Source organism: Ochlerotatus camptorhynchus, unplaced genomic scaffold (assembly GCF_037179485.1).
Source record: "Ochlerotatus camptorhynchus isolate MF236.1 unplaced genomic scaffold, CSIRO-AGI_Acam_v1.1 ptg000292l, whole genome shotgun sequence".
NCBI classification, from domain to species: Eukaryota; Metazoa; Arthropoda; class Insecta; order Diptera; family Culicidae; genus Ochlerotatus; species Ochlerotatus camptorhynchus.
The window spans coordinates 694794-719417 of NW_027040781.1; the positions used below are offsets into that span (position 1 = coordinate 694794).

A 24624-nucleotide genomic window follows, 5' to 3' on the forward strand; every position below is an offset into this window, starting at 1 on the left:
TCTTGATCCCAATGGCCGAATAATTTCGATTATTGTGAATGATATTAATTACATAAATATTTATGCATTTTCAGGAACAAATAAGAAGAAAGAAAGGGAGGATTTGTTTTTGAATAACCTTTCTGTTCATATAAACAAGCCAGTAATTAAGTACTCTGTACTAGGAGGAGATTTCAATTGTATTTTAGATTCACGGGAATTCTAAAAATATGTCATCCGGTCTTCAGCGAGTTGTTGAATCTTTCCAATGGAAAGATATCTTGTGGAAGCTCAAAAAGAATGAGTTCACTTTTTTTAGATCAGGTTCAGCGTCCCGTCTGGATCGTTTCTATGGACCAAAAGAATTTTCAAACTCAGTTCTGTTAGTTCCAGTTCCAGTTCCATTCTCACATCATTGTGCTGTAGTGTTGAAGGTTAAGATTGATCCAGATTGCTTACCTACCAAAGGTCGTGGCTATTGGAAAATAAACTCCACAATTTTAGAAAATGAACGCGTTGTAGAAGATTTTGCTAACAGTTATATTTCTTGAAAATCTCGATCCATGTATTGTACAAATCGCAGCAGTTGGTGGAACTATCTGGCTAAAAATAAAACAAAACAGTTCTATAAAGCAGAAAGTTGGTCTAACAATCTTAGAATAGCTCAAGAGAAAAGTTATTTTCATTCATTATTGATTAACTTACACATCAGATTGCGCTCAGGAGAAGACGTTCACAAAGACATCGGTATAGTAAAATTACGGTTGATGGAAATAGAAAATACTACTGCTTTTCATTTGCTCAAGAGGAAACAATCAGTATTTTCCAAGTATCTGCGCAAATACAAAGGCACTCAAAATCAAACAATTTAAAGCTTTTAGATGGAAATGTAGTTACAGGAGAAACAGAAAGATTGAAAGACATCATCTTTGATTATTATTCTACTCAATTTCAAGCGACTAACAACTTTTTGGTACATAACGCAAATGACGATCCAATTTATCACGTAACGAAATTTTTAACCTCTGAGCAGCAAAGAGTATTAATAGAACCTATAACGATCGATGAAATTTTTGATACACTTAAACTGTGCACTAAAAAGAAAAGTCCGGGTCCCGATGGACTAAATTACGAATTTTATTTGAATCATTTTGAGTTTATTAAAGAAGATTTAGTTTTAATTTTCAATAGTTATTTATCCGGTAACAATTGTCCCCCCAAAGAGTTTTCCTCAGGAATAATAACTTTAATTCACAAACAAGGCAGCAGACATGAACTAGATCAATACAGGCCAATCAGTCTCTTGAATTGCGACTACAAACTTTTTACTAAAATCATAGCTCTCCGCATCCAAGCGGTCTTAGGAAATCTGTTAGGACCGGAACAAACCGCCAAAGCATTCTTGCATAGACAACCTTAAAGACATTCGAAGAGTAATTTTGCGTGCTAAAGAATCAGTAAGATTTAAAGGAGCTCTCGTTAGCTTAGACCTCCAGAAAGCTTTCGACAAAGTTGATCATGAGTACCTGTGGAAAGTACTTAGGCATTTTAGGTTTCCAGATAGTTTAATCCAGTGTATTAGGAATCTTTACAGTGTTGCCACTTCTCGCGTGCTTTTTAACGGATTTTTCACTAACGAGTTTGAAATTGGCTGCTCGGTTCGCCAAGGATGCCCTTTAAGCATGATCCTGTTCGTATTGTACATAGAGCCATTGATTAGAAAAATTAATGATAGTATTTCAGGTGTACTTATCTACGATAAATTTATCAAAACTATTGCTTATGCTGATGACATTAATGTATTTGTTAAAAACGATGAGGAATTTGATATGCTCATGCAAATCTTACATTCCTTTGAAAAGTGGGGTAAAATTAAATTAAATTTCAACAAATCGGTTTTTATAAGGCTGAAGAGGTGTACTTTAGGACCACAACTAATTCATGAGGTTGACGCTACAAAAATATTGGGAATTGAAATAACAAGCAAAGTTTCTTCAATAGTAAGTTTAAACTACGACAGGATAATTCGCAACGCCAAACAGGTGTTAAAAATGCATAGTATGAGGAACCTAAAATTGATAGAAAGAAGCTGGTTGATAAATGCTTTTGTTTTATCAAAATTTTGGTATCTAGTGCAGATAGTTCCACCAAATCAGAAACATCTAGGTGAAATCAAATCCGCTGTAGGACAGTTTTTATGGGCCAAATATATTTTCAAAACAAACCGTGAACAGCTTTACTTAGATTACGATAAGGGAGGAATTCAATTAGTTGACCCGGAATCCAAAATGAAGGCGCTCTTCATTAAAAACATTTTGAGTAACGACAATGGCAACTCTTAAGAGATTTATCTATTGAAATATTGCAGAACGCAAAGTCTACCATTCAATTTCAAGAACTGGATTGGTGTTGCCATTAACATTGAAGAAGAAACTGATTTACATTCAACAGCATATATTTACAGATTTTTAATATCACAGAAAAACATTATTCCTAAAGTTAAAATCGATTTCCTTCAAATTGAGTGGGATATAATCTGGAAAAACTTCAACTATAATTTCATAGCATCTGAGGATAGATCGAGGATATTTGCATTTTGTAACAATATAATAGCTAATAAAGAAAAGCTAGTAGCTTATAATATTGGAAGGCTAAATGATAGCAATTGCGACACATGCTCACGACCGGATAATAATAAACACAGAATCGAAGAGTGTCCGTCAGCCAGAATAATTTCAAATTGGACAAAAATGTTATTCAAACCAAATGTAAACTAGTTTTAAACAGCTTGGAAGATATGCTAGCATTTGAAATTGAGACCAAGAGCCACCGTGAAAAAGCAGCATTATGGTTAGCTATACGAGGAATTTCCTTCTGTTTGAAATGGTACCCTAATCCCAGTCTGTATGTTTTCAAAAAAGAAATAAGAGAAATGAGGTGGAAACATAAAGATTTCTTTAGACGACATTTCGGAAATTGTGTAAATATTTGCTAGGAAAATCAATGAAAACAGTGATATGAAAAAGTAAAGAAAGCAATGAACAAAATGTTAGGTTAAGATAGGTTAAGTTAGGCTAAGTTTCCCTTCCTTTGTGTTCGTGTGTTCGGTTATATATGTATGGATGAAATAGAGTGAGTAAATATGAATGAGTGTACATGAGTGAATGTGTTAACCCCGAGTACGCCGCGGGTAATCGGTTTCCCAAGTTTAACGTAGGTTTTAGGTTAGTTTAAGAAACGTGAAAGGAAAAAAAAAAGAAAAAAAAGAAAAAAAAAGGAATGCCGGTACAGGAAAAAGAACTGCAGATACCTGAAGAAGAAATAACGGAAAATTGTTTGTAATTTTAGTTTTAAACTTTTTCAAAAAAAAAAAACTATCCTAAAGAAAGAAAATATTGAATTGCAGATCAGAAACCTAAATCCTACTCAAGAAAGATCAAATTCTCTTCATCACACATAGGTCTGCACTATGATAGATGGAAAGGTTTGTGGAGCTTTAACTATAATCAGAAATCAAAAATGTTACATATGTGAAGCATCTCCAAAGCAGTTTCCAGACCCACTAACATTTCAGCTGTAGAGTTTGGAATATCACCATTACAGGCACATATCAGCTGAGTATTATAATACAAATCAAGCTGGACATTGCATTAAGTCGACGAAAAGAATCTGTCAATGCTACTTAGGACCTAATGCAATGTTCAGCTTGAAATGAACAAAGAACTGCTTTCTATTTTGGTTCCACCTCAAAGCACTATAGAGGAAAAAATAACTACTTTCAAATGTGTTTCTACTAATGAAATTTTGTTTCACAAGACGTTTCTTCCAGTCTTGGGGTTGCAATAGAACTAAAATAGATGGTATGGTTAAAAAATGAAGTAAATGTAATGTAATTTAATGCAATGCGATGTAATGTTTTAAAGATTTATGAAATGTATCATCCACATCGCATACCGAATGTATTCAAGCGAGAAAACGATGTGATAAACAAAAAGTTGCAAAGAGAAAACGGATTCTGCAGGAGCAGTTTAAGAAGCAAATGGGATTGTTGATCGATGTACCGAAACATGGGTCAGAAACAACCAATGATGGCAACACTGCCATTTTTTTTTGTAAGTCCTGCTTCCATTGCTGGAATACGAGTAGATTTAGTTGAGAACTTGCTACCATTTAGATAATCTTGGCCAGTGGTCAAGCAATAAACGTGGAGGTCTTTAGACCTAAGATGTAGAAATTTGATGTTTTTAGCAAATGTTCACAAATCAACTGCTCTGCAACTTATGCAACACATGGATCCATTATCTCGTAGCTGGAAAAAGTTAGAGTTTGGATGTGTAATACCAGCTTAAAGATTATTCAGGTGTGTATTTTAAAGATGCGGGATATTATTTTGAGCAACTTCGCCGAAGACACCTAGTTTCTTAAACGTCGAAAAAGGGTAGAAAATATTTTTGACCGTCGGGCTCAGAAGTACAGACAACATTTTTAAGTATGCTACTAAGTTTTTTCACCGACAAATTTTGAAATAACGCCGTTTTTTTACAACGTTTTTTTTAATACCGCAGTTTTCTTTTTACACGGTACGTATCTCCCGTGCAAAAAAAGACTTGAGTGTATTCCGGACCGAGCGCCGTATCCACCGCTCCCGGTATGTAATGCTTCACTTCTATTGACAAAGCCATTAGGAGACCCCTAGGGCAGCTACCGCATCCCACATCCCATTCTAAAGCTCTAAACCACAAAACATCTCGTAATCGAATAGAACGCGCCAATCTTCCGAGGATAGTTCGAAAATGAAAACCCTTCACCCACGTCACCCGTCAGGATCCAGCAGTGGCTACAAAGTGGCAGCCCATCAACGTAAAGCAACAAAACCCGACTGCGTCCCAAGACCACCGACCGACGAGTCTTTTATTCGATGGCAATGTTGTGTTAAGGTGATTGAAGTGATTTATTTGTGTCAATATATTTTCCAATCTCGTTTGGGGTTCCGTCTGCTTGCCATCCAGCATATTCCATCCCTCGCACACCCGTCCGCACCCACATACTGACTCTGATGGCTGTCGCTCTTGTCGCTCCGTGACGGCGAGATTCGTTATCAATTGATGGTCCCCAGACTCTGCCACACTCGGCAACAATGTTGGGCAATAGGAATGCCAAAACGAAACGGAGGATCCCCCCGCAGCAGTAGCACCAAGATTTAGATAATCTCTCTTGGGGCGATAGACGTTTGAGACGATGTCGCTTGCTCCATAAAAAATGTACATAAACTGACTGGGAGGAGTCAATTTTGGAATATTGTGTGGAAAGGCAAATAAACTCCAGTCAAATTTATGATCATACTTTGGCGGAAACGGTACTTTCGCACTCCATTTGCGTGGGCCGTAATGAAGTGCTAACCGGCCTGGTATATTCCACCGGCTGGCTGCTGGGGCAGTGATCAGTCAAATTGTTGTCGGAAAAAATTGCACCGAAATTCACTTGCTTTAAGCTCAGGTCACAGTTTTCAGTGTGCCAGGAATAAGTTCAGAAATTTACAGCCAAACAACTCACGCGAAACGAATACCGCTACCGGGCGCATGGTCGCCAAACTGGCTGGAAACTTTGTTCTTGAACTCGAGCGAACTTCCATCATCATCATCATCTACGTCGTCCTCGTCGTCGTCCTTGCCGTTTTCCACCCAGTCAGTCAGTGGTCGGTTCAGCTCCGGAAAACAAAAATCTCACAACAAACGAAAAAAGCTCATTTCAACAATGCAAACAACTTCAACTGCCAAACAGTTTGCGTCTCGTGCTTCGAGCTTTGGTCTGTGTCCACTTGTCGTGTTTATGCATGAGTAAAGAATGATAGACCCCCGGCCGGCTGCCTCCAAACTCTCAACTGTGGTCGCGCATCAGTTGTCCAAAATGAGGCACGAAGCGAAGACGGTCGTTCGAGGAGAGCATCATAAATTTCTGTGCCAGCACGCGGGCAGGCGGAAAAATTATCGCCTGGGTCCTCTTTTCGTCGTTCGTCGCTGTCGTAATAATTAATTATCAGCAGGGAGGGAAATTTAATAACGGGCATCCTATTAGCAACAGAAGAAAAAGAAGAAGAAGACGGGAGGAAGGCGAACTAGCTTGGTGACAATGTGGCAGGAAAATGGTTCGGTGCAAATGAGTTGCCATTAAAATGGGACGTCAATTTTGCGAGTGATTTGGCAGCTAACTGAAGGCAAATGTAATCCAGTTGGACATTGTGCGGTGGGAAGTGTTGCGTTGGGTTTTTTTTTTTCGAGCTTGATTGAAAGGTTTGAGTTAGTATTAGCTTTGTATAGTGAGAGGTTTACAACACACAATTCATGTAAATACAGGTGATCTGAGACTGACATATACGAGCGTCAATTTTGACATAAAATCGAGTTATAAAAGACGCGAAATTCACCTCAATCAAACGTAATTTTCGTCGAGGAACGAACTTTTCAGTCTCGGAGCACTTAATTTTACATGACATGTTTTTTTACGTCTCATCCTTTATGTCAAAGGTGGATTCCGTCACGTATAAAATTATGTATTTCTAAGAGTGATCTAGCATGTTGCGAGCTCCTTTTTGGCGTTAACTCAGACGATTCTACTATGGACTTGTATTTTTGACACTACTCAAATGCAGACCGACTGGTTGAAAACCGAAAAAAAACCGAGAAAAAGCTGTTTTTGGCAGAAAAACCCGAGTAAGTACGGGCAAATTCGAGTTAGTGCGAGCATTATACAGACCTATTATGGGAAGTGAATTTTTGTTTTGAGTATCACGCGTTTATTTAACTTCTGTGGAAGCATGCACACACACACGAGTGGCTCCACTTGTCATTTGCGAACGCTAGCGCACCTAGTGGTAGAATGCATCTTCTGCCTGCAGTTAAGATAGGCAGCATGCTATGATAGTGTGAGTGCACATAGAAAGCTCATGTGGAACGCTACCACAACACATTGCTTGTTGAGCAGAAAAACGAACCAATGTTTGATTCATCGATTTGTTTGCCCTTCTCCTTCTGTTGTGTGATGCACACTTAGAAAAAAATCATGTCAATTAAGGTGCTAAAATCTTTCTCAAATATGAAACAAATCCAACTCAATTATGAATTGAATCTGCCTTAAATTTGACTTAAATCTGTCTCAAATCTGGATCACATTCAACTCAATTTGGAATTGAATCCATCTCAGATCTGACGCAAATTCAGTTGAAATCATTCTCAGATAAAACCAGGAACTTCAAGAAGATTTGTATATTACTCAAATTAGACACAAATTTGACTCAAATTTACTTAAATCTGTATAAAATCAGGTATAAATCTGAGCAAAACGGACTTGAATTTGACTTAAACCTGTTTCTAATCTTGGTCAAATCCAATTCAATTTTGATTTGAATCCATCTCAACTCTGTAGTAATTTCGTTTGAAATCATTCCCAAATCAAACCAACAGCTTCGAGTAGTAATTGAATCAAATTAAAATCAGACACAAATTTGAGTGAATTCTGATTCAAATCAGACCCAGGTTTGGCGCAAAACGGGCTTGAATTTGCTTCAAATTTGACTTAAATATGGAACAAATCGAACTCAATTCTGGATTGAATCTAACGTGAATCTACCTCAAATTTGACTTAGATCTGTCACAAATCTGGATCAAATCCAACTCAATTCTAAATTGATTCCATCTCAAATCAGACACAAATTTGACTCAAACCTGATTCAAATGAGACATAAATCTGACCCAGATTTGGCTCAAAATGATATTGAATCTGACTTGAGAATGCCTCAAATTAGACTCAAGTCTGTCTCAATGTGGATCTAATCCAACTCAATTCTAAATTGAATCCATTTCAAATTCGGTTCAAATAATTCTCAAATCAAACCGGCAGCTTCAAGTAGGATTGCATCTACCTCAAATTAAACACAAATGTGACTCAAACTGACTCAATTCTGTTATAAATCGAACATAAATTTAACCCAGATTTGGCACGAAAACGAACTTTTATCTCACTTTAACCTGACTCAAATTTGACTTAAATCTGTCTCAAATATGGAACCAATCCAAATCACATCTGAATTTAATCTGACTTGAATCTGTCTCAAATTTGACTTAAAATTGTCTCAAACCTGGATTAGATCCATCTCTAGCCAAATAAGGTATTTATTGGGAAATTCCGATGCCTTCTTCGTCCTGAAATGCTTAGCTGTAGGATTTTTGTCGAGTCTGTAATTTTGCTGTAAAATTCTGTTTGTCGTTGCGATTTGGATCTGTTTTTACTTTTAATGTTCCGAAAATGATTTGAGCACACCGTGAACAGTGGAAGTCAGTATTTACATTACCTCCGCACAAAATCCGCTCCCGCACGTGTTTTTCATTCGTCGCCATCTTGAATACAAAACATGGAATGTAAACACCAATCACTGTCTTTTTCATCAATGACTCCTTTTTCAATCCTACGTGCAATATTTCAAAAGTTACAGTGATCTGAAGGTGTCCAGATTAATGTGGATACAGACCTTAATTTCCAGAATTCAAAAAAGGAAATCTTTAACATTTGATACATTTAATTTTCGCAATCATAAAAACATATCGTTCTATGGGGGGTGACTCCGGCGTAATGGTTGACATCTATAACTCTCACGCCAAAGTCACGAGTTCAAATCTCACCCCTGGACAAGTCACGAATGACCCAAGAGTGCTAAAGTGACTATGATAAAAAAAAAACATTTCGTTCAGCATTTGGAATATTTTTATTAGTTTTGGTTATTGAAAACCTCTAATGTTCCAGAATCTTGGAAGTTCCATCATGTCCTGAATATTAAATTTAAAATAAAACTTCTTGGATCTGAAAAAATGTTTAGAATCATCTCGCAATACTTAGAATAATGTCTCTCAAGGATTTCCTTATATTTTTTCCATATTAAAGTCTGGAACACACAAAAATTGGTCAACTTAAAATTGGTGTATTTCTGTTGTAAATGCATAAAATAAAAACCCGAAATGCTGCATTTGGAAGTTGAGTGTATATACAATGGTTGCTATGATGAGTTTTCACCGTTTGCTCTCCAGTTCTCAAAATGACGCCCAAGCAAGAGGAGCAGCGTGTCAAAATTTTGCTCGCGCAGCAAGACAATTCGACGTTCCCACACGCCAAGTTGGCAAAATTGCTGGATGTAGCCAAATCGACCGTGACAAACGTTTTAAAAGTGTTCGGGAAGCGTCTGTCGATCGCCAGGAAGCCTGGAAGCGGCGGCAATCGTAATCCGAACGTGGCAGCGACGACGAAGAAGGTGGCGGTGAAATATAAGCGGAATTCTAACCTCTCCATCCGGGACGTCGCTGGCAAGCTCAATGTCTCTCATACTACTGTGCAGCAGGCCAAGAAACGAGCCGAGTTGTCGACGTTTAAGAAGGTGAAGGTGGCGAACCGAGATTACAAACACGTCGGCAAAGCAGCGGTCCCGAAAGCTGTATGCGAATCTGCTCACAAAGTTCAAGCATCTTCCGGGACAGAAGTTTTATACCGCATCAGGAAAAGGGAAGGGGGCTGAAATTTTCAAAACTATCGAAGTTCTCGAAAAAATATCTCGTCTGACAGAAGATGATTTTTGTGATATGAATTTTGACTGAAATAAACAATTTTTTTTGTCGACCAATTTTTGCGCGTTCCAGCCTTTACGAGCGTCAATTTTGACATAAATTTGAGTCATAATAGACGCGACACATAGCCCAATCAAACGTACTTTTTGTTGAGCAACGAACGAAGTCTCGGAGCACTTAATATTACATGACATGTTTGTTTACGTCAAAGACGGATTCCGTCTTATGTAAAATTAGTTATTTCTGAGTGTGTGTGTTCAAAGCTTCTTTTTCGTAATTATATGACTAAATATCAATTTTCAATCTTAACGCCTTCCAATATTGCCCGTAAAATGGTGTTCGATTTCGGTTTAGTATTGTCAGTAATACGACAGAAGTACAATCCATAGATGCCAACAGTTTTTCAAAACTGACAAAGTGCACCCAAAGTAAACTGGATCTTCGTTAAAAAAATTATGAGAAATTGTACAACATTCTGGAGGAACTTGTTCCACGTAGACGAAGTAGACCTTATTCGTTCAAGCATCCGGGGTGGACATATGAGTTACATCATCTCCGTAACGTCGTGTGCAAAACTAGACAATGCTATTTTAGAGCTTGGACTACTGAGAACCTACATTCGATCTAAACAGATTACAGCGATTACCGGACTGCTGCATTCCGTAGCTACATAGGACAAATGGAGCTGACCGCGAAGCAAGACCCGTCATTATTTTGGTCGTTTATACGTAGGCGTAAGCAATGCAATCGTATTCCTGTCGAGATGACTGTCAATAATTCCTCTGCTGATTCACCCCATGAGGTAGCTAATCTTTTTGCCAAATTCTTCGAGAATTTGCACAGTACAACATCGCCGACATTCTCTCCTGACAGTGCCAGGGCCTGCCCTGCATACAATCTGAACTGTCCACATCTAGTTGTGAGCCAGACCGAAATATTATCAGCTTTGCAAAAGTTAGACGTTCCGAAAGGGCCTGGCACTGACAACATACCGCCGTTGTTTTTAAGAGAATGTGCTGGTTTACTGCTGACGAGTATTTTTAACAGGTCACTCAGTAATAATACTTTTCCCGAAGCGTGGAAGTTAGCATAGATCACCCCGATCTTCACAGCTGGTAACAATCATGCTGTTGAAAATTACAGAAGTGTTTCAATTTTATGCTGTCTAGCTAAAGTATTCGAACAGTTGGTTCACAAAGCTCTGTATGACGCCTCCCGACCGCTGATATCGGACTTTCAACATGAATTTGTTAAGAAGCGATCTACGATGACGAACCTGATGTCCTACGTACTGATGTCAGAAATCGAGAATCGGCACCAAGTTGATGCCATATACTTCGATTTCTCGAAGGCGTTTGACAAGGTTCCTCATGACCTCGCAATTGACAAATTCAAACATCTGGGCTTTCCTAATTGGATCACCAAATGGCTGCGCTCTTACCTATCCGGTCGGAGGGCATTTGTCAAATTAAACGGTACTCGCTACCGCGATTTTTCCATCACATCAGGTGTCATTCCACAAGGAAGCATTCTGGGAACACTGATTTTTATATTGTTCGTGAATGATTTGTGCTTTCGGCTGCAATCGAACCTACTGCTTTACGCTGACGATCTAAACATATACAAAGTAATATCATCGCATCTCGACTGCTGTGCTCTTCAGGCCGATGTTGGCGAGCTTCTGCTATGGTGCTGTGAGAATGGAATGGAACTTACCATCAAAAAGTGCAAAGTCATTTCGTTTTCTCGCCAACAATCCCGAACAGGGTTTGAATACTCCATCAGCTCAGAGGCTATAGAACGTGATCAAGCAATACGTGACCTAGGGGTCACTGTGGACAGTAAACTCCTGTTCAACGAGCATGTTGTTCGCAGCATCATGGAATATGCTGTTAGTGTATGGTCGCCATATCATGCACAGCGGATCATCAGAATGGAAAGGGTTCAACGTAGCTTTATACGGTATGCTCTTCGACAACTTCCGTGGAATGATCCAGTAAATCTTTCTGACTATACAAAGCCGTTGCAGACTTATAGACATGGAAACTCTAGCTCAAAGACGCACTAAACTTCAGAGGTTATTTGTATTCGATCTTGTCAAGGGTAGCCTGGATTGCCCAGCACTGCTACAGAGTATTAACTTTTATGTACCTTCTCGACAGCTTCGTGAACTAGACTTATTTTTAGTCAGGCGGGATAGAACTACGTACGGGTATAACAACCCTATTGATAATTGTATTAGGGCGTTTAACAATGTTAGTGCTGTCTTTGATTTTAATTTGTCCAAGTTTGTATTCAAAAGTAGAATTAGAAGCATAGGTTAAGAATCAGTCGGTGGAGTTTTTATAAATTCGAGACGAAGAACAAATGAATAGGCAAAATTTGAAAACCTGATTTATGGCCATATTTATACTCGAATCCGTTGCAAAATGTCGAGAATTTGTGTGATTCACTCCATTGTACAAGGAATTCGAGTGTAATGTGACCCTCTAATTAGGTTTTCAAATTTAGTGCACTGGTCCCTGCTTTATATTTACTTAAGAAATTTTAGCATTTTTTATAATGTTTTTTTTTTTTAATAGAAGAAGTTTACTAAATTTCCCATAACGAATTAACCACTGATCTATAAAATTTGAAAAAAAAAGTCCAATATAGATCGACATGCTCATTTGCTAACAGATAGGACGCGGCAATGTTTAAAATCAAGAGTTCATTATAAAAAAAAGGAAGGCTTACATCACAGTTCATTGCTTAAAGGTGCGTAATAAGTTTTCATATCCTAAGCGTCATATTAACACTAAATACAAATTTATAATGGACTTCTCCCAAAATGTTCATCGAAATCGCTTTTAACGGCCAATTTAAATGTCTCTTAGTTGGTAGTATCATCAATTCCCTTTCATTTGACGTTTACACACTACAGCCATCTGTTGAGTGTATTGTCCTTCAAAGTGTGAACCAATAAATGCTGGGAAAGGGAGGGACCACCATGGCACCCAATTGAAGCGATTTGGATGGGGAGAGTGAAAATGTCAACTCCCTGTTGCTAAAATTTCGTGGATAAAGGGTGGGCTCTTCTTCCTATTCCTTGGGGCATCTTCCTGTTAGATGGCTCGTTTTCTGACCAATGACCAATGGAAGGAGATTCTTAACTGTCCCAAGGAGATGAATAGGCGAATTGCCTACCAATCCATTCGTTTTTGGCCCTTCATGCAGCAATTTGCTGATGTCAATCAGAGGTTATTAAGCTTGATCAAGTTCAACAGTGAGGAGAGCCCACAGCTATCGGACTAGTTTCCGTGCTACAATGAGTGTAGACCACTATCATCATCATCATCATCATCATCATCAGGAGAAACGTCAATAACTCTTGATCGCCAAAAGGTATCGACAAGTTCTTCGCAGCAAAAAATGGGGCTTCAAAATTTCTAAAAGCTGAGATGAGAAATTTTAAATAAAAAATAGTTTTTTTTAGGGACGAGAAAAATCGTTCTAAGTCGGTCAATTCAAGAGATACAAAAAAGTTTTCTTAAACAATCATGCTTGGAATCAGCTGGGCTACAACTTTGTAAGAGAATGTGCACCTTTATTTCTGCATATTAAAAAGGTATTTTTTTTTTGTATGTCAATGATAATAAGATCCATCCTGGTATTGATTGACAACAAAATGAGGGATTAACTTTTTTATTTGTTCTTTATTTAAGAGATGTTTAGCCATATGCTAGTTCATCTCTTGAGGGCTTAACTGTTAGGAACAACTTTTTAGAAGACAATTTTGTTTCTCTTGTTGCAATTTCAGGCTCTAAATGCATTGTTCCTGCTAAAAACCCATTTTGGACCACTTTGCATTGTTACTGCCAAGAAGATCGCAGTAGGCCGCGCTTGAAAACTGACGTGTTTTTCTTTTGCTGCGTATTTTTCGTCAGCGAATTAAACTTTTTTGCTTTGAATTTGTTGATTTGTGTGCTGAAATTAAGTTTCAAGTGTTCATAAAGCTATCATTTAGTAATATATCGCGTCCAGTTTTCAAGCCAAATTTGATTTAAAAACTGAGAAGAATATAGCAAGTGAAAAATAGAAACATGCAATGACAAAAGAAAGAATCAAGAAAAAAAAGTACGCCTTGAGTGATTCGGTTGACCTTGAATTTAACCTCTAAAATCTACGTCGCAGCTTCAGTTCCATTGTTTAGTGTCGGTTTCATTGCCTCCCGGGAGCCCGGTTCTCCGAGTTCTGATGCCACACTTTCGGCGTGTAATTCTATTGAGAGATTCGTCACCGTGGACGAGTTTTAACCCGGTCCGGTTGGTGAATTAGCCCGGGAAAGTGCTGATTCGGTGGCAGACGTTGCCGTGAATCAGCAAGTTTTCCGCTTGCAAAAGTGTTCGGCTGTTGGTCTCTTGCCGGTGTCGGAGATTGCGACTAATCTGAAAAAAATGCCTCGCTGGATACGCCCAAGACTGGACGGGGTGTAACTGGTGGCCGCAAACGGTTCCTGGGGAAAGCACTAGACGCGAACATCCTCACAGACACACACACACTGTGCATTGTTACTGCCAAAAAATGACACGAAACCCTTGAAGAGATTGCATCTTAGCAGAGATGCCAGATTTACATTGTTTTACACCTTTAATCAAATTGTTTTACACCTTTAATCAAATTAAACGTGCGATGCATATTGCAACATGCATTAGAAATTCGGTGCGTTTTCAAATCCACATTGTTATACACGGTAAGAAAAAAGTACCCAACGGCCAGTTCATTTTTACCTACTTTTGACTAGTTTGTCTCCTTTTCTCCTTCTAATGTTGTCAAAAACGGAAGGGGCAAAACCACCCAACAGAGGTAGTAAAGTGTGTGAACCCAACGTTGAGTATAATCAGGTTTACCTTCATTTGGGTACAAATAACTTACTTTTGGGTAGAGATCTAGTGAAAAGTTCCATTCGAATTGAACGCAAGTAAATGAAAACTACTTTGACACGCTTTACCTACTTTTTTTGACGGTTTGTTTAGATACGTCACCTCACGTTGGCCAGTCTATAACTTGACTGTCTATAGTCACTGTCACTGAAAAGTGACAGTGTGTTTCCATCCTATTCCATCTTTTTATTCGAGAACAGCCACCCCTGGATGCAGTTTTATTAGTGCTGAACGAAGCAGCTATTTTCGCCGTTTCGTACCTGAATTAGGTGAGAAAAATCATAGGAAACCCGAGAGGAAAACCCATAACGAACTAAGCTACAAGTTAACGAAAATCAATATAAGTACTTGCACTAATCATTAAGTTGAGTTCCATGTGATTTGAGGCATTGCACGATGCATTTCGGTGCATGTCAGAATCTGTCCACTTCCCGGGAGTACCCAGTACATCTGAAAGAGGCCATTGTGGTCAATGGATCTGAACATGTCCACAATTGATCTAATAGTAAAATTCTTTATACATCAATCTTTTGCGAATTCCCCAGTGGAATCTGGAATTTACATTATTGTTCTTATCTTCAAAACCATAATTCCGATCTGGAAAAAAAATTAAAAGCCTCTAACTTTTTTCTTCAACAGCAGGGTGGCCAATGACTTTTCATTTTTAAATTCCCGGTTTTTTTCCCGGTTTTCTCGGTTCAAATCTAAAAAATTTCCCTCTTGTTGATATTCAACGAAAAACGAAATTGTACGCATTTTTTAAAACGTGGCTAACTGTAAATTTTCAGTGATAATTTGTGGGAAAAATAAAAGCCAAATTAGAGAAAGTGTTTTCTAAAGCTATAGAAAAAATTCAACTTCATGTGTCATTTAATGTATTCAAAACAATACACTGTGGTTTAAAAGTGCAAATTCGTGAACTTAATTGTTTTCTGATATGTACGTACGTTTTAGCATTAAGGTGTCTTCAGAAGATTTTCATAGTTCTGGATTCCGCACCTTTTGGAATGTTCACCTTAATTTTTCTTAAGGTGCAACTGCACTTCAAAAAACTAACTTTTTTATATTAACAGATATCGAGATGATGTCTTCTACAAAGTTGTAGGGCTTTCAATTTCAAGAAACTTTGCCGAAGACATCAAGTTGCCATGACTTCATTGTATGAAGATATAAGAGATTATTTGCCAGTTGCACCTTAAAATCAGTTGTTTGAGTTTTTCTATGTCTTATTCACGTTGTATCTCTTTGGTGTATTCTGCAAAGTTTTAGATAATATCTAAACACACAACTTTTCTGAAGACACCAAAGTGCTATGATTTGATTGGCGAGAGATACAGTGATTTTTAAGCAAAAAATTACCCTTTTTCAAAAAGCTATAACTAAGCTGGCCGCAAATTGCCGCACTTGCAACAAGTTTCATTTGAAAGCTCAGAATTTGTACTTGAAATGTTGTGGAGATCATTAGTATCCGTTAGTATCCTGGAAACTGTGGTGGATTTTAGTAAACAAAGATTTAAGATTTTTGTATGGGGCTATTCAAGTAAAAACGATATTTTGCTATCTAACAATGGTCTCAATTTTTTTTTTTGTTAATTTCTAGTTTGTTTTTTATTATTCTAAAGTAACTTAAAAGTAAAATAACATGTAAGATTAATCAAAACATAACACCGAATTTAAAAGTGATGTTTTTAATACAAAAAGATTTTGACATCCTCTCTTACACAATGGACCCTTTGATATCGAGCTAGGGAGATTCGACTGTAATTTGTTTTTAAGGAGGAAAAATGATCAAAGCAAACTATATATTTTATTTGAAAAAAAAAAATAGTTTGTCGGCTGCTGTCGTAAGACCTGTTACTGCATTTCAAGTACCAAGAGAAGATCAGAACATCGTTTTCAAGAAACATCCATCGAAAATGTCCAATTATTCATCAGGAATTGATTTTAATCTTCGTAAAACTTATTGAAAATTGTGAAACATTGAAGGAACATGCTAACTTTTTTGTTCAGTTAAAATTGATAAGCGTAAGTTGCTGCAACTCTGGAAGGAAACCCAAGGAAGTGAAATTGAAAAAGTTCGAAAAATGAGTCAAGAAGTGTATAAAGCGTACAACATTGACGAGTCCGATTTAAATAGAGATGATGTGGAGAAGGCTCTGTTACCGATTGGCAAATATTTTAAAAAGCTTTATCGCAAGTTCCACCGATCCGAGACAAGAATGATCAAATGCAATATCCGCTACTTCGAAAAACCCTTCAATCTTCCCACTCTCTTGCTCTCTGAACTTCCTTCAACAAGCCGAGGTAGAACAACGACACCTTTCCGAGATAGTTCTGATGCTGTAAAACGCCGAAAGACTGCGTATCTAAGACGGGGTCATTCCGTTAGCAACTTGACTTACGCTACTCAAATGAAGTTGCATGAAGGTGGATCCGTAGATGCGGCAAAAGTAGTGAAGGAAGCAACAATGACAACCCCTACCCGAGCATCAAAGATACTTGTTTCGTGGAGAAATTCTCAGGAGAAGCAGCCCTTACAGTATTCTGACCTGGAAGCACTAGCAATGATCATAGATGCCAACTTGACCAAGTCACAATACCTCAAAATCCAAGGAGAAGCAAAACTGAGAAACGTGAATATTTACCCGTCGTACAACAAAATTGTCAATGCCAAGAAACAGTGCTATCCGGAAGATCAATTTATTATGGTTGATGAAAAAAATGCCGAAGTTAATCTTCAAAAGCTTTTGGACCATACCTCAAGTAGGATTGTTTTGGCAAACAAGGAGCATCTTGAAGATTTTTCAGATGACGAGCTCAAGCAGGTTGTACCTTTTTTATTTTCATTATAGAGACTTTGAACCAATAATTTATTTTCCTCAGGTTGTACTTTTGGTAAAATGGGGATTCGATGGCAGCAGCGGACATGCGGAATACAAACAAAAATTTGAGAATGACGACGGAGAATCTAGTGATTCAAATATGTTTATTACTTCCTTAGTTCCTATTAAGGCAGATGTAAACGGAAAAGTTTTGTTCCAAAATCCCCGACCATCATCAACCCGATTCTGTAGACCTGTGAGGATTCAGCTCGTGAGTGAAACTACGGAAGTATCAATCAACGAGAAGAAACATATAGAGAATCAGATTGACCAGCTTGTTCCAACAGTAATAACGGTAGAAGGCCGTACCATTATTGTGCGCTATGAGATGGTTTTGACAATGGTAGACGGAAAGGTCTGCAATGCTGTTACGGGCAACAAATCGTCACAAACTTGCTATATTTGTAATGCAACCCCGAAATTGATGAACAATCTTGATTCAGTAACTGAACGCGTGGAGGACAGATTGTTCAAGCCATGAAGATTAGAAAGAATCAAATCCAAAAACGGTTCAAAGTGGAAACTGGCCTGATTGTTGACAAGCCTAAGCCTGGAGGATCTGGAACGTCCAACGACGGCAATACTGCCCGACGTTTCTTTTCCGATCCCAAGAAAACAGCTGCAAAAACTGGACTGGATGTGACAGCACTGGAACGATGTGGTACCATATTACAGGTAATTAAATGGAATACTGAAAAACCAGATGTACATACAAACAATACAATATTCTTAGGTATTAGCGTCAGGGCACAAAATCAACACGGAACGGTTTTCAAGTTATTGCATTGAAACAGCAAAGTATCTAGTGGACCTATACCCCTGGTACTACATGCCAGCTTCAGTGCATAAAATCCTGATTCATGGTGCCCAGGTCATCAATTATTTCACGGTTCCTATCGGACAGCTTTCCGAAGAAGCACAGGAATCGAGGAATAAAGACCTCAAACGATACCGCCGAGACCACACTAGAAAATGTTCCAGAACGATCTTGAATCTTGATTTGATTCGCCGTTTGCTAGTGTCTTCAGATCCACTAATCTCAAGCATGCGGAAAAGCCCCAAAAAGGAGACAAAAAATTTGTCTCAAGACGCAAAGTTCTTGTTGAGCTTAGATGATAGAGAAGAAATGGATTCGGAGGATGAACATGATGTTTCAGATGATTTTGAAGTTTAATTTGTCAGAAATTTTTAATTGTTACTTTGGTTTTATGTTTGGATTAGTTTAACATGTTATTTTACTTTTAAGTTAGTTTAAAATAAGTAAAAACAAACTAGAAATTAAACAAAAAATCAAGACCATTGTTAGTTAGCAAAATATCGTTTTTACTTGAATAGCCCCATACAAAAATCTTAAATCTTTGTTTACTAAAATCCACCACAGTTTCCAAGATACTAACGGATACTAATGATCTCCACAACATTTCAAGTACAAATTCTGAGCTTTCAAATGAAACTTGTTGCAAGTGCGGCAATTTGCGGCCAGCTTAGTTATAGCTTTTTGAAAAAGGGTGATTTTTTGCTTAAAAATCACTGTATCTCTCGCCAATCAAATCATAGCACTTTGGTGTCTTCAAAAAAGTTGTGTGTTTAGATATTATCTAAAACTTTGCAGAATACACCAAAGAGATACATAGACATAGAAAAACTCAAACAACTGATTTTAAGGTGCAACTGGCTAATAATCTCTTATATCTCCATACAATGAAGTCATGGCAACTTGATGTCTTCAGCAAAGTTTCTTGAAATTGAAAGCCCTACAACTTTGTAGAAGACATCATCTCGATATCTGTTAATATAAAAAAGTTAGTTTTTTGAAGTGCAGTTGCACCTTAAGAAAAATTAAGGTGAACATTCCAAAAGGTGCGGAATCCAGAACTATGAAAATCTTCTGAAGACAGCTTAATGCTAAAACGTACGTACATCTCAGAAAACAATTAAGTTCACGAATTTGCACTTTTAAACCACTGTGCAATATATTGATCTTTCGAGATACTTTGATAAATCGAATTCTACCACATTTTATGCTCGATACATTCTATGATTTCAAAGCCCTAGAATTAATTAAGTGACAGAGAATAAGGTCACTGGGCCAAATGCTATCGGGATGAATAGGTTTTAAGAAAGAATTGTGAAGAATAAGAGATTTAATTTAAAAATGTTTCAGAAAAATGAACTTGATACAAATGAGAATTAGAGCAAATTGATAATGATATCGGATAAAGAAAATGTGTATTCACTCCATTGTCTAAACTAACATAAACATTAACCTTTCAGTACTCACGCTAATGTACAAAGATAGACACGAAAAAAAAATAAAAAAAAAAAATACTGAAAGATTATTTACTAAAAAGATAGATTCCCAAGATTTGTGTAGAGTCAAAATTTGAGATAAACAACAATTTTCGTGATGCAAGATTTGGAGAAAAAATAGTTAAAATGTGAGAGTTTAAAAATTTCCCAAGATCACAGATTTGAAAAAAAAAATCAAATTTATTAAATAGTCATGCAGTCATAATTGTCAAGGCTCTGAGAATTGGAAGCATTTTAAGGGTTATAACAAATTACAGAACAATCGATAGAATCTTGCGGACGAACCCTGGAATTTTCAGTAAAGTTTAAAAGTATTCAAAGTGTTGATTTCAAACAACTGTTGAAGAGGATTCCCACTTAGTTTTCGAAGGAGAAGTTCTGAGCAGAATTTCCAGAATTATTCTAACAACAAAATTAAATTTTTGAAGTCCTTAAAAATTGTTAGAAGAATTTGGAAGGATTTCTGGGGAGAAGATTGCAAGTTCTAAATTAAATTATTAGGTAATTTTTGAAGAATCCCAAGAGCATTATGGTTAGAATTCAACAAAACACGGAGTTCTAAGAGTGTTCTGGCGATAATTTCAACCCTAGTGTGAAAGAATCATCAAAGAGCTCCAACAAAAAATTTTACAAAAAAATTGCTAATAATTAGAAAGAAGTTCTTTAAAACACTCCAAGGGGTTTCTAAATGCTAAAGTAATTCCAAATTTCGAAAGATTTATGCTCTTTTGAATAGAGTTAAAAGAAAATTTTGAAAAGGATTTCAATGAAATCAAAGTCTCCGAATAGGTTTAAGGGAATTCTAAGACGGATTCCCAAAAATTTCTTAGAAGGGGTTTCAAAGAAATTTCAAAAAGAATTCAACGGTAATTATTACGCAGAGTGTTTTCTGATTACTTTTAGAAGAATTCTATAATAATTCAGAGCAGAATTTCTAGTTCATTCTGAAATTCATATCATGAACATTTTGAATAAAATTAAAACCCGAGAAAAAATAGTTCAGTTTCATTTTTACAAATATTTGTTTCTAAAGTCCAGCATCTTCAAAATTTTGTTTTAAGCCCCATGCACTTTCCATCTGAAATTGAATAGCAAAAATCAATTTGAAATATTGCTGAGTGATTCAATTCTAAAAACATATAAGGTGGAAATCTGAAGACAATTATGCAGCAAATAAAGAAAGACATTTATTTGGTAAAAAATCACTCTGTTTTAATGGTTAATTCTGAAATTCCAGAGTAAAAATTTATTCTTATGGTGTGGATAATATATTTTTCCCGGTTCTCTCATCGAATTCCCTGGTTTTTCCCGGTTTTCCCGGTTACTTTTAAAATTCCCGGATATTTCCCGGTATTCCCGGTTTTCCCGGCTCGCTGGCCACCCTGTCAACAGCATACCGCAAAATGATATATAGAGCTTTTGTAGCTTTTGTTATTAGTTACAACTTTTGTTGACAAGTCAAATCCGTATCTCTTATGCATGACGAAGCAGAGCGAACAGAAGCCACTACTGTTTTTCAGTGAATGTATTTTACATTCACTAAAAAACAGTAACAAGTTCTGCCCGCTCTTGTTCGTGATGCATAAGAGATACAGATTTGAGTTATGAGCAAAACTTGTAGCTAATAGCAAAACCTACAAAAGCTCTATGCATCATTTTGCGGAATGCTGTTGATGAAAAATGTTAGAGGCAAATGAATGTAAATGATTTTCGAACCTGGATGAGTCTATTGGTATACGTCGGGTTTTGGAACGAAATTGTGTTTTTCAAGTGATATCATAGCCTTTCGGTACACCTTGGTGTAGGAGAAAGGTAAAAATGTTGGTATCAGCTAATAGGGTTTTTCTCCCCCAGGTGTGTAATTATTTTGCACAACGTTATGAATATGTTGCTTGATATATCTTATTTTAAAACTGTATTTGTAAAATCGTTACTACAGTATTAGTGTTTAGCGCCAATTCATCGTACTTGGCTTCGTTGTACCATTGTGGAGAGTACCTCGATGATCTTTATTTCGATATTGCTTCCTGTCTGAATCGTTTCAGCAACCCTGATCTGATTCATCAGCACGAAGTGTTTAGAATCGTTTTTTTTTTTTTTTTTGTATAGTCACTTTAACGCTCTTGGGTCATTCGTGACTTGTCCGGGGGAGAGATTTGAACTCGTGACTTTGGCGTGAGAGGTATGGATGCTAACGACTACGCCGGGGTCGCCCCCTAGAATCGTATTAATAAGCTTATAAATTGCGCTTTTGATTGTCTATTTCTCCATATTTAGGAAAGTTGAATCTCTCTCTCAGATTTGCTCGTTCCCCCGCTGCTGGCGTGCAAAAGGACTAGTACTAAGTAGCTAAAGGATTTCCACACTACATGGCATATAAGATCGACTCAAATTTAAGTTTAAATTACTCAAACTCTAGAAAACGTAGTTTACTCGTAGACTGTATAAAATTTTCCGAGCCTCATATTTCATTTCGAATATGACAAAAATCGACGAAGTATACACTCAAAGAATAAATCCAATGGAAAATATTCATTAGAATTTCACATAACTTTCATGTGATATCATAATTGGGAATTGCATCACAAAATCACACGAACCTTATGTGTCAAATGAAATTTAAGTGATTTATCATATTGAACTCATGTGATCACATGCATGTTATGTGAAATTCAGATAGATATCATTGGTTTTGTTAATGGAAAATATGATGTGCATTCCCAATGGAAACGAGATGTTGCTCATATTAGAAAACAAATTCCTTTAAAAGTAAGGGAAGTTTTACTCACTCTATGAGTTAAATACGCTTACAAGAATATGAGTGAACTAATCTCAATTGTGAGTCGACCTCATTTGTCACGTAATCGTAATTTATTTTTCTTTTAATTGCTTTTAACGTATACGGCGTAAATGGATGCATTCCAAACTCCAATTAGGTTCAATTCGTTAAATGCAGGTCTTTTTTGTTCGAACATGACTTTTACTGACACTTCGAATTTCGCATCTATTTCAAGACCCCCCCTCTCTTACACGCAAAACTTCTGCTTATTTTATGCAGCTCAATTACAAAAATTTATAAAATTCACAGACATTTTTCGCAGACTTCTGAAAACAAAATCTGGCATCTCTGCATCTTTGAGTATTCTGAATTCAAATTTTTATGGATTTTCTTGTACATACCATTTGCACAATGTAGGTAATTCAATGCAACTAGCGTTTTTACAGGAAAACACAAATGGAAATAAAATGCAAATCAATAAATGTTTCCATAACTTCAACATTTCCCAGTTGCCATATCAGAGCATTTCAAAGGTAAAACATAATTACCTTCTAACGCTGCTTGCACTGACACACGCTGTCCGCTCCTCCTAACACACGAATCACAATGCAGATGACGAAAGCTCTCCTCCGTCGTCGTGCACCTCTTGACCTCCTGTATGTTTTTTTTTTCTACGAATCCTTTTTCCTAATAACGCTTAGACTCGAGCACTTGCGGAAAAATGGTTCTGCCACCGGGCCGCAACGTTGACGATGAAGGCGACCAACTCGACGATGACGACGACTCCTTTCGCATTCATATTCGTCGTTTCCGTCGTCGTCGTCGTCGTCGTTCCGCTTGATTTACAGTTTCGCACAACCTTCACCTTCCTGCACTGAGAAGACGAACGGAGGACGAACGTTGCTGCTGCTGACGATGCTTCTTCCTATCTGCGACCACACCACCGACACTGCGGAGGAGATCCACTGAATAAATCATCCACTTTTTCCGTTCACTTTTTGCCTCCTTGGCTTCTTGGTAGCAAGCTCGAATAGTAGCTTCTTTTAATTTCTTCCAACGGAGCTACCCCGTTCTTATTTTTTGCAACACTTTTTCCAACAAACACGTTTCAATTATATTTTCTTTATTCTCATATCTATTATGACTTCTTTGCTTTTCTTTTCTTTTTCTCCTCCTCCGGCCGGAGCAACTTCTTCAGCAAAAGGATATTATTTTCTTACTGCACTCAATCCCAACAATGACTGACAGCTACGTGAAGCACACTTGTCGTATAAAATATTCATGATATCCCGGCTCACTTTCTCGGAGGCAGTCGCAGAAAAATGGTCCTTGCTGGATTACCACCCACCAGCTACCGCATCCCGCATGACACCAGGATCACGGTACACCGGAAGAACTTTGCTCTTAAGGTAATGGTGTGTAGCTGCCGGCTCCGGCTCCACGATAACAACAACAACAACACCGACAATGATCACACCAAAGAACAACACAAACTCGAGATAAAGAATTAATAACGAAACTTTCGCCCGCCTCTCGTTTGGCGGCGGCGTTGGTTCATGAAACCACCCGCCACGGGTGCAACAAAGACGACGAACAGGTGTACCCCCACGATGGGAAAGCAGCTTCGAACGCGCACCCCGAACCGATCTAAGATTTCAACCAATCATTCCGACACCCACGCCCGGCTTACCTATTCTTTGACAAACAACCTCTAGCTCCACCAATCACCGTAAAATTGCGCCTATCGAATTTTCCTCACCCCAACACGGTAGATCATCCGGTTGTTATTCTTCCAATTCGTCACCCAAAGAATAGCACCACTTCTGATTTTCCACCCACAAAGAACACGAAATCGCCGTTTGAATTCCGTTGCTTCCGCTTCCGAAAAACGATCCAATCGGATTGAAATCGCGCCGTCAACTGCTGACTGGAGTAGGACTTTTTCCCTGGCTCCCCTCGGTGTTAGGAAACGACGATAACTGACGGACGACCGCGAGAAGGATTCTGTGATTCCGTGCCGTCGTGGTCGGGGAATATCATCAAAACATTACCCATACTGAGTGGTGCGAGCGGCGAGCACAACGTGCTTTTGGGGATTGGTTTTCTCTCTCTCTCTCATGCTCTGCGGAGAGAATCCTGGTACA

At 37.8% G+C, this 24624-nt stretch overlaps 1 protein-coding gene across 3 annotated transcripts in view; it reads right to left on the reverse strand.

The window, feature by feature from the left end:
• The window catches only part of Cad87A (cadherin-87A), a 727611-nt gene that overhangs the window by 635294 nt on the left and 67693 nt on the right, over nucleotides 1-24624 (reverse strand). Inside the window, exon 1 of one of the 3 annotated variants that reach the window (XM_065228519.1) lies at nucleotides 23029-24031. The exons of the other annotated variants lie outside the window; for them this stretch is intronic. The gene's annotated coding sequence lies outside the window, so the exon portion shown is untranslated. Of the gene's footprint in view, nucleotides 1-23028; nucleotides 24032-24624 lie in introns of those variants that run through there. 3 annotated transcript variants of the gene reach the window in all.